This window comes from Cebidichthys violaceus, unplaced genomic scaffold (assembly GCF_023349555.1).
Source record: "Cebidichthys violaceus isolate CVI_PGR_0920_01 unplaced genomic scaffold, fCebVio1.0.p SCAF_3, whole genome shotgun sequence".
Lineage (NCBI taxonomy): Eukaryota > Metazoa > Chordata > Actinopteri > Perciformes > Stichaeidae > Cebidichthys > Cebidichthys violaceus.
Genome location: NW_027176483.1, coordinates 21,968,096 through 21,978,095, shown reverse-complemented (window position 1 = coordinate 21,978,095; position 10,000 = coordinate 21,968,096). Strand labels below are relative to the sequence as shown.

Sequence of the window (10,000 nt, the reverse complement as noted above, 5' to 3'; positions counted from 1 at the left end):
GTTTGTGTTGCTTTTACAAACAGTCTCGGGTGTTTTTAGCGTTGGAAGGTGTCCTCCAGTGTTGTGCGGTATCGCATTCCTGAGGATCTGTCTCGCGGACCTGGAGGGTCCACCGGCGAGCTGAGTGCGCGCGAACGTGCGCGTGTCTGTGTCAGCCCTGCCAGTCTGTGCGCGTTTATTGTATTACTCCTATTGTTAGGAATGCAGGATATTTACATGTTAGTCACATCCGATGACTGATGATTTCCACAGTCCTTGAGTTAGATATTATTATTATTAATAATAATAATAATTATATTATTATTATAAAATATTATTATTATTATGATAATAATAAAATAACTAGATGATAATAATAATAATAAAATAACTAGATGATAATAATAATAATAATAATAAAATAACTAGCTAACTTTTTATGTGCTGCAGGCTTTTAAAGCTTTCTTGGAATATGCTGTTTGTAAAATATATCCTTTCAATCATTCATAAAACAATACATCACCTTTTAACCATTGCTAGTTGGTAACATTAGAACAGAATGAACCTTATTACGGCGGAAAACCGCCTTTTACACATCAGAAAGCTCTGCACAGTCATCCCTAGACCCACTTAGTAGATTGTGGGTCTTTGTGTGACAACATACGGAAAGAACAATCAAAACGACCAAAATTCAATTGTTCTTTCATTCCATGTTACTGTTTTATGAATGTTTGCTTTCAAACCCTGCCACCAGGTCGTCATTGAAAGCCTGGACAGTGAATGTAGGCTTCACAGCCTGTTTGTTTGTAAACGGTACAATACTGTCTAAGATATCCCGGGAAACTGACTTTGTATGTAATCCACCTGTGCGAAAAATGTAGTTTGCAACATTGTGCACCCTCAACGATGACACCTCTAACAGCTGCCTTAGCCAATCACAGGCAGCTGTGGAGAGTTGCTGCTCTCTCATAGAGAGGCAAAGTCCCGCCCCTTCCGGTGAACCACAATGGAACCTCATTTGGGGAACATCTACAGTGGTCGGCGGCGAGAGACAAAATATATTTTTTTTATCCTGTTTCAATTGTTCCATGAACCACACACATGATGTCTATCAATTTAAAGGGTGGTGTTGCCCGTCAAGAACGTTGTATTTAGTTGACCAAAAATATGTAAATAGAGAGACGACACACCCAGAAGTGACGTCTGTCTCTGAAGCGTTTCATCCCGGGATGTACTCACACCAACAACCGGCCTCTCTGCTTCTTTCTCTTCCCGGCGGATAGAAAGAGGAGCTGTTTAAAACACATCGGGTTAGATGGCGTTACATACTACATCTACGTCAGCTAGCTCGCTAGCTCGCCAAGCTAACGGCCGCGCTGTGCGAGACGAGAGATGCAGTTCACTGATCGGTTTACGATAAATCTGTGACAAAATGCCACTTTCTTGACTTGCAACATTATCTTTTAAAGAAAGCGTATTAGTAACTGGTGAAAGGAGAGGAGGACGTCAGTGCGTGCGGCTCCTCTGCGCGGCTGTCGTCTCTGGTAGCCTTCATCTAGCTGCAGCGTGGAGAGGAGGTGCAGAGGTTCACCTCCTCAGCGCGGCGGGAGGTGTTCTGATTTCCTAAACTTGGCATTCATACGCCGAACCTGCTGCATCCTGCTATTCCACGGGACGCCCTGGAGTTGCAGAGAGGTGTGTGTGTGTGTGTGTGTGTGTGTGTGTGTGTGTGTGTGTGTGTCAAGCGTGTGTGTTCCCGCCACAGAGGGTGGGGGGGTTGTGTAACACCAAGGCAGAAACTGTGATGATGAAAGCGATGCACTCAAAGCATATTGGGTGTGTGTGTGTGTGTGTGTGTGTGTGTGTGTGTGTGTGTGTGTGTGTGTGTGTGGCTCCTGTCTTCTCTGACAGCAGAGTGAGACAGACGGGCAGCAGGTGGGACCGTCTCCTCGGCGGGGAGGACGATAAGTAGGTCTGCATTCTTCTCCAAAGTTTGTTCTGCTGCAGTTCGAAAGAACATAATGTTCCAACTGGGTGCTTGTGTCAACGACTTTTTGTGAGATGTCGTTAGTCTTCTGGGCGAGAACGTCCGCCTCCTGATGTCTGGACCGGACCGGACCGGACCGGACGGAGACGTTACGGTTAGAAACGCTTCCGTCTAGCTTCTGAGCAAACGTCCACAAAGCTGCATTTTTGTTAGCTGGAGGATTTATCTCTGTACCTGCTGCCACGCCTGAAAATGATCACATGACCACATGCATATCACATGACCACATGCATATCACATGACCGGAGCTTACAACGCCGCCGCTGGACATGGGAGCTGTTGCAAAACGCTGTGAGAGCAGCTTCCCTCCTGCGCATGTAGGCGGTAGTAGAATTTAACCGCATTAAACTGTCATGTTGTGCTGAATGAACCACTGAATCGAGGATGATGTCGTTTTGTTACCTTTCGGATAAAAGGGTCACGTGATAGGGGCGCGACCAATCGGGGGAAAGACACGTCGCGACTGATGAGACCCAATCAAGCGGCGAACGTTTTCTCGTAGACTTCTATGCAACCAGAGGAGTCGCCCCCTGCTGGTCAGTAGAGAGAATGCAAGGCGTCCGCAGCATTTTCAAACGTGTCAGTACAGAAGTACAGTTTGTCCACAAGCAATTTCCTATTTATCTCTCAGCACTGTGTGTGTGTGTGTGTGTGTGTGTGTGTGTGTGTGCGCATTGTGTATTTACTCAGTGAGTTGGAGGGAGGAAGTGCACATCTCCATGCACTGCGTCTACTCCAGATGTTCCCATGCACTGCTCCTGTCAACTCCCTCCATCGCCGTTATCGATGCGAGTGACATCACGACACCTGCAGTACCAGCCAGTGAGAGCCTAGTTGCCACAGCAACCGTTCCCATTAATCCACTCACCTGGTCGCATCTCTCTGTACTGTTTCACACACACACACACACACACACACACACACACACACACACACACACACACACACACACACACACACAGCCACGCTTTCCATGACTTACATGGCAGGTTTGTTCCTAGAGACTGTGTGTGTGTGTGTGTGTGTGTGTGTGTGTGTGTGAGTGAGAGAGGCTTGTTTGCTGATCTCACAGGGGAGAAAAAGATCCAGGATGTGTTTGAATTTCAGACTGGGATGTTTCTCTGTTTGATAGCTCTGTTTCTGAAACTACCAGACTGTAGCTGGAGGAGTGTGTGTTATTCTTCACACACACACACACACACACACACACACACACACACACACACACACACACACACTCATAGCAGCAGAGTGCAGGGATGGGTCAGATATTTATAGAATTAGATGAGAGCAGCCTGATTTTTTTTTTTTCACGAGCTCGGAGAGATTACTCTATATATAAACATGCTCATTAATAAATGTGTTGCCATGGCCACCATTGAACTTTTGGAAGATTTTACATTAAATCACTGTAACATTACAAGAGTAACCAAAATAGTATTATAAAAGGGCAAGACAGTCAGCTCAGGGCGGGTCAAACAAACGCAGGACTTATATCTGGACTGAGGAGGAGTGACTGGTAGAGACCTGTCAATCACAGTAGCCCCGCCCTAAAGCATCCCCTGCTTTCTGGTCTGTTTGACTCTAAATGGAGCATAATGTACTAAATGAACATCATGCTGTATTGAAGAAGACTGTAAACTAGAGATTGAGACCATAAACTCATGTTTACAATGTTTACTGAGGGAATAAATCAAGAGAGAAGTAGAGTCATTTTAGACTAGACTTCTATACAACCAGAGGAGTCGCCCCCTGGTGGACACTAGAGAGAATGCAGCTTTAACACACTTCAGCGTCGGCGTCACTCTTCAGAACCGGAGGTTGCCGTCTGGTTTCAATCAGGAAGTTTTAATGGAGATGCTGTTTGGAGACTTGGATTATGCTGCACCAGTAGCGTGAGAGTTTGTGAACGGTTGTACATAATCTAAATATTCTATTGTTATAATATTAATATATTTGAAATTATGGGTCAGCTGTGACATTTTCATAGTCGGTACAAAAAAAATCCCTTTTCCAACATTTTATTTCAAACATGCTAAACACAGAGCCAGCTAGTATTGAGCTGCTACTGTTTGAGCTGAGTGGTGTGTGTGTGTGTGTGTGTGTGTGTGTGTGTGTGTGTGTGTGTGTGTGTGTGTGTGTGTGTGTGTGTGTGTGTGTGTGTGCGTTAGACAGTGAGGAGGCGGGTTGAGGTTAAGTGCTCGCCATGCTGAGTGCATGTTTTCTGCTGTTTGCCCGCTCCACGTCTGTGTGTACTCTCTAAATAATGCAGATATGCTTGCGGGGCATATACATAAATACATAGATACATAAATGTGTGTGTGTTCATCTTTGCTCGTCGATCCTGCTTATTTGAAATGCCTCCACTGCCCTGCGCTGGGAGAGGTGGGGTTTCCTGAGGCGATGCACAGGGACCGCCTTGCCGGCGTGTGTGTGTGTGTGTGTGTGTGTGTGTGTGTGTGTGTGTGTGTGTGTGTGTGTGTGTGTGTGTGTGTGTGTGTGTCTGCGCACGTTCTCAATTTAAGTTCAGTGTTTATCATTGCTGCTTTGCAAGGTGGAAGCCCTTCCTCCCACCCTAATGCACACACACACACACACACACACACACACACACACACACACACACACACACACACCTTGCATCTCAATTTCCTGCAGCTCTCCACGTCAGCAGAGAGTTGCCAGGGGCAACAGGAGGGTGCGCTTGGCGTGTCACTCACATATAGGGTGCAGTGTGTGTGTGTGTGTGTGTGTGTGTGTGTGTGTGTGTGTGTGTGTGTGTGTGTGTGTGTGTGTGTATGTATGTGTGTGTGTGTGTGTGTGTGTGTTGTGATGTAACTAAGGACTCCATCACTGTCTCAGTGACATTGACTTCCATTCTATCCTCACCAGACTCTGATGGACCGGCTGGATCCTGTGGAACCGTAGAGAAAAAATGAAAGAAATTATAATCAAAACTACAAACATAAGAAGTTGTAATGAAGGCGAGTTGTCCCTTCAGAATCCACAATCCGGAGTCGGACCGCTCTCGGTCTAAAGGCTCCAGCGGCCTTTCAGAACTCGCTGAGTTTGCATGATCACCCAGCTAACGCCGCTAAAGGTCATCCCCGCTGATTCATACTGCCTCCATGCCTGTGCTCACATTTAAACAGCACGAAGACGTCCATCGCTAACGTGATGTACAAAATTCAGAGATCCTCTTCCTTCCCTGTCCACCCTGCTCCAGAGTGACCCCCGTGAGTCCTGGCAGAGACGGCGGTGTGGCTCTAAACGCCACGCCATAGGTTGACACCACGAAAGCTTCTTATGTTGACAGCTGTCACCGGCAGACTGGATCAGCTGGAAATAATGATCATGGATTCCGGGAGTTGGCAAACTACAAAAAAATTCTTGGCTTTTGTCTGGTGTGTGTGTGTGTGTGTGTGTGTGTGTGTGTGTGTGTGTGTGTGTGTGTGAGAGAGACACTTTTACGCTGAGAGATTTCTTAGAAAATGTAAGCGCCACAGTGAATCATCTTTATACGTGAAAAGACAGAGTGGGCTGTATTATATCATAGGTATTACGATATTATCACGATTTGGGACCCCCCCCCCCCCCCCCCCCCCGATACCCGGTTCTAAACAGGAACCGATAAGACGGTAGTAAGAACCCGGAGTATCGAGAAGCCGTCGTCAAATTATGCAGTTTGTCAACATCTCAACAAAATATCGAGATACTATCCCGTATCGGTTACCCCCCCCCCCCCCCCCCCCCCCACACACACACACACACACACACCCCTATCACATTAGCATGTCAGCTCATTTTAATAATTTAATGTTGATGCTTTTGTAGCACACTGGATAATGTGTGAAAGGCTTGGTGGTTTGTAACTTTATTTGACAGTGTTTGATATTTCAAATAATTAGCGCTGGGCAAGTTAACGCGTTATTAATTAACTCCAACAATTATTTTATCGCGCATTAGCGCAGTTTAAAAAAACAAAAAGAGCCTCCCTCCAGACGCACCGTCACCAGAAGAACACACGAGTCTATGAAGAGGAGAGGACTACAGAAGAGACGGAGTCACAACGCGCACCGGCCGTCTCTCACCGGAGACTACCGGACATCGCCGGGTAACCGTCTTCACCTCTGAGTTACGGAGCATTATGTTGATGAACAGTGGGAGCTGCGTTCACATGCTCTGACTGTATGAAGACAGAAGACACACATTGTGATGAAACGTGTGGAACATTGTATTCATGTTGCACAGCAGTGGAACGTTTAAATAAAGTCACACACTGAGCACAGATAGTAGAAATAGAACTGATACTGTGTGAAGAACACTGCTGTTAACAAGAACCTGATCTGTTTAAAGTGATTCAAACCAAAAGTTATTGAGCTTTTGTTCATATAGCAGTACTTTAAAATACAAGTGAGCAATACACTACTTTTGAATTCATTATTGAACTTTGTGCACAACAATGAGATTAATTCGTTGCCCAGCACTAAAAATAATATTCACAAATGAGACCTGCTCTGCTTTCACAGCTGGAATATGGAAATATCAAAGCAACAGTTGGGCCCCACTAGTTCAAAACATTGGATATTCCACTGAGCATCTGTGCTGCTGTGCTGCTGCGCTCCACCACCTCTGCTAGCTGTGTTAAACAGCAGTGTATGCAGGGAGCGAGTGTATGAACACCGATATGGAGGTGCAGGTGCAGAGCCGTCAGCGCTATCAGCACATTTCACACGCTGTTGAGTCTGTGTAAACGTGCGTCTGGTGAAACGGCGTGGGCCAGCTGACGGTTGCAGTTAGCCGGCCGAGCCTCGGTGTTTGGCTGCAGTCAGCACGAACACGTGCCGCACACGCTTCCAATGTTCCAGTGTTCATGTTGACGGTTTGACAGACGCCGCTGTGTTTGTGTGTACGTGAGGCTGATGTGGGTCCACACACATCTTCAATACATCATCGCCGGTGATGTCAGGAGACCAGATGTTGAGTCGTCCGGGACCCACGCCAATCAAATTCCACCGATATGATACGCCGGTCAAAAACAGAAACAAAACAATAAACACAAAAGTGTTTGAATGAAATGAAACTGAGGTGCTTTGCCAACTCCTCTTATCTGAAAAGTTTCATGGCACCGTTTTCATACTGGCTTTTGCATATATATTATTATTATTGATTACATTTTATTTAAATATTTGCTTTGATTATAACAAAACGTGATCTTAGAGCTAACGCTAGTGTCAGGAAGACAAACGGCTCATAATCTGTTTTATATTAATGTGAAAACATTAACTACTGTATCTATTCAAGCTGCATTTGAACACATCATTACAATGTTATTAGTTAGCTTTGCCCGATACAGAGCTTGAACGCACCGTGATGTAATTGAATGCAACCTCCGTTAACATTAGCTGTCATACATGCACACTAAAATCCCTTTGGTCCTGAAGGCCTCAAGTCTTTGCAGCGATACGGGTTCCTCTGTCATGGTCCCGAGGTCCCGGAGTTTAGGTTCTCCATATTGGCCCCAGGGGTTCCACAAGGCTCCCTCATGGGCCCCATGCGGTCCTCCCTCTACACAGGGAGCATCCCAGGGACCACTGCTATGCTGACGACACCCAGCTTTTCTTCTCATCCTTCAGACACACAGTGGGCTGGCTGATGTTATTATATTATTATGATAAAATGTCCAACGTTGTCATGAGGAATTGTCTCCATTCGGCTTTATTTTGGGTGATGCACTGAGGAGACACCTTGTTTGTGCTGTGTAGTAACAGTGTGCTCGGCCGTTGGGACGTTGTGTCGTTATCCGTGCCTCCATTAGCCATAAATGGTTTAGTATTGATCAGCCAGTATGCTGGTACAGCGCTTTATTGATTGATAGACATGCGGGCTATATCTACAGTTCAGTAATCAAATGCACTGGACCAAAGAGCGCTGTGCAGTCCTCACCGGGAGACGCCACCTTCCATCAGTCCCTCTCACTGCAGAGTGTTGTTAGTGTAGCCCGGTATGGATGGTACTGCCATCCATCAGAGTACTCTCATTGACACGCGGTGGTACTACTGGTAAGTTGTTGCATAGCCTAAGTAAGCTATTTTAATGAGTTTCCCTTCCTGTAATACAACAGTTTGAACGTCCCCGCTCGTCCAGGCCTTAAATGCAGCCAGTGTGATCCTTGAGTACGCTGGTCCATACTGAGCTGGTTCTGGTTGAACATCTTCGGCCACATGAGAAGGTTGATATATCGGCTCCATCCCTGCGTCCGCTACAGCAGCAGCTTTAGCCTAGCTTAGCACAAAGACTGGAAGCAGGGGGAAACGGCTAGCTCGGCTCAGACACAGTGAACTGGCATTGATCAACAGCCCCGTCAAAAACCCTGCTGGCAAATAATGATCGTTTTGTGCAATGAGGCAGTTTATAACAGAGTGTTTCATTAAATGCAGCTTTAGTGTGTGTGTGTGTGTGTGTGTGTGTGTGTGTGTGTGTGTGTGTGTGTGTGTGTGTGTGTGTGTGTGTGTGCCTCGCTGATATTCATTTAAAGGGTTTTCTTGTGGATTAACATTTTCAATTGCGTCTCCTCTGATCGTTGGAGGGAATCTATAATGTGTTCATGTAAATTGAAAAAGCTTCTTGAATCATCTATTGTACGACGTCATTATTTATGAACGCATGCCTTCATGTAAAGACTCGTGTGAATTGGAAACGCGCTAATGAACCCGTTCATCAATGAGGAACATCAAACAAAAAATAAATGCATCTGTTGCTTTTCTGTTCACGTCACCTGAAGCCCATTCAGATATGTATTCATGAGGACATCTGCTGCGTGATTGTGAAGAAGCGAGGAGGTCTCTGTGTGCTGTGTGGCTCAGAGATGGTCCCTCTGCCCTTCTGGGTGCCCTTCACCTCCTCCTCCTCCTCCTTCTCCTCCCCATCTTATTGACCACTGACCACTTTGAACTGACATGAAGCCATGAACATCATGTCAAATTAAGAGGGTCCTTCCCCGTTGATGTCCCGTTCCCCTCTAAGATGGTTAGATGGCCTCCAGTTCACAACCTCTTCTTCTTCTACTCTGTTTTACAGGTAGATTACATGTCTAAAGCGCCAGCTTCTGGCCACACTGCGCCGTACCACAGCAGTCAGTAGAAACACATGTCGTGTTAATGTCAGCTTGTAGAAAGGGAGACATTATGACATCTCGGCATTTGTTCTCTTTATTTAGCACCCAAATCATCAGAAAGTCTAATTTTGGACCATTTTCTGTCATTTTGATCGGCTGAACAGTTATTCAAGTTCATCAGTAAAATAAATTGACGGACTAATCGATCGTGAAAAGAACAGTTTTTCATGAATCTCATCTTGGAAGTGCAGAGCTCCGTCTCAACCCACCCTGTCTCATCTCCTCATGGAATCACTGAATGCCTCCATTTATCCAGCCCCCTCCCCCCCTCCCTCCCTCCCCCCCTCCCTCCCTGTCGGACACGCCTCATCCCAGTTTGTCTGTGCTTGACCCCTGGCCTCTGCCATGATGGGGTCTACGTCAGGCCTGATTGGATGATTTACACACTGTGGAGAGGCAGGAGGAGGCGAGGCGGGAGGAAGGATTGGAAGGCGGCAATGAGAGGGGGATAATGAAATGGTAAATGGGTGGAGGAGAAAGGGGAAGACGGAGAGAGATTAATGATGTGAGGAGGTAGATATTACTGTGCTCGGACTGGAAGATGGAGGGCTCGATGCCATTCCCCCCCCCCCCCTCCAGATACTGCCTCACTCACCGTTCACTACCTCCCTTTGGCCTCGCTCCCTTGCTATGCGTCCTTCCTTCTTCTTCATAGCGCACGCAGCGATCACCGTCACATGGTGCTCTAGCAGTGGCCGAAACACAAAGCCCAAGTGCAAAATCAGGACACGGCGGAAGGGTTTCAGAACCTCCGGGGCGAGACCGGCACCCTGACATTTAAAAACCCAAAGCCCGGC

At 46.5% G+C, this 10,000-nt stretch overlaps 1 protein-coding gene across 2 annotated transcripts in view; it reads left to right on the top strand.

Annotated features, from left to right (window-relative positions):
• bcar1 (BCAR1 scaffold protein, Cas family member) overlaps nucleotides 1-10,000 on the top strand; it is a 66,716-nt gene that overhangs the window by 1,039 nt on the left and 55,677 nt on the right. The gene's annotated exons all lie outside the window — the stretch shown is intronic.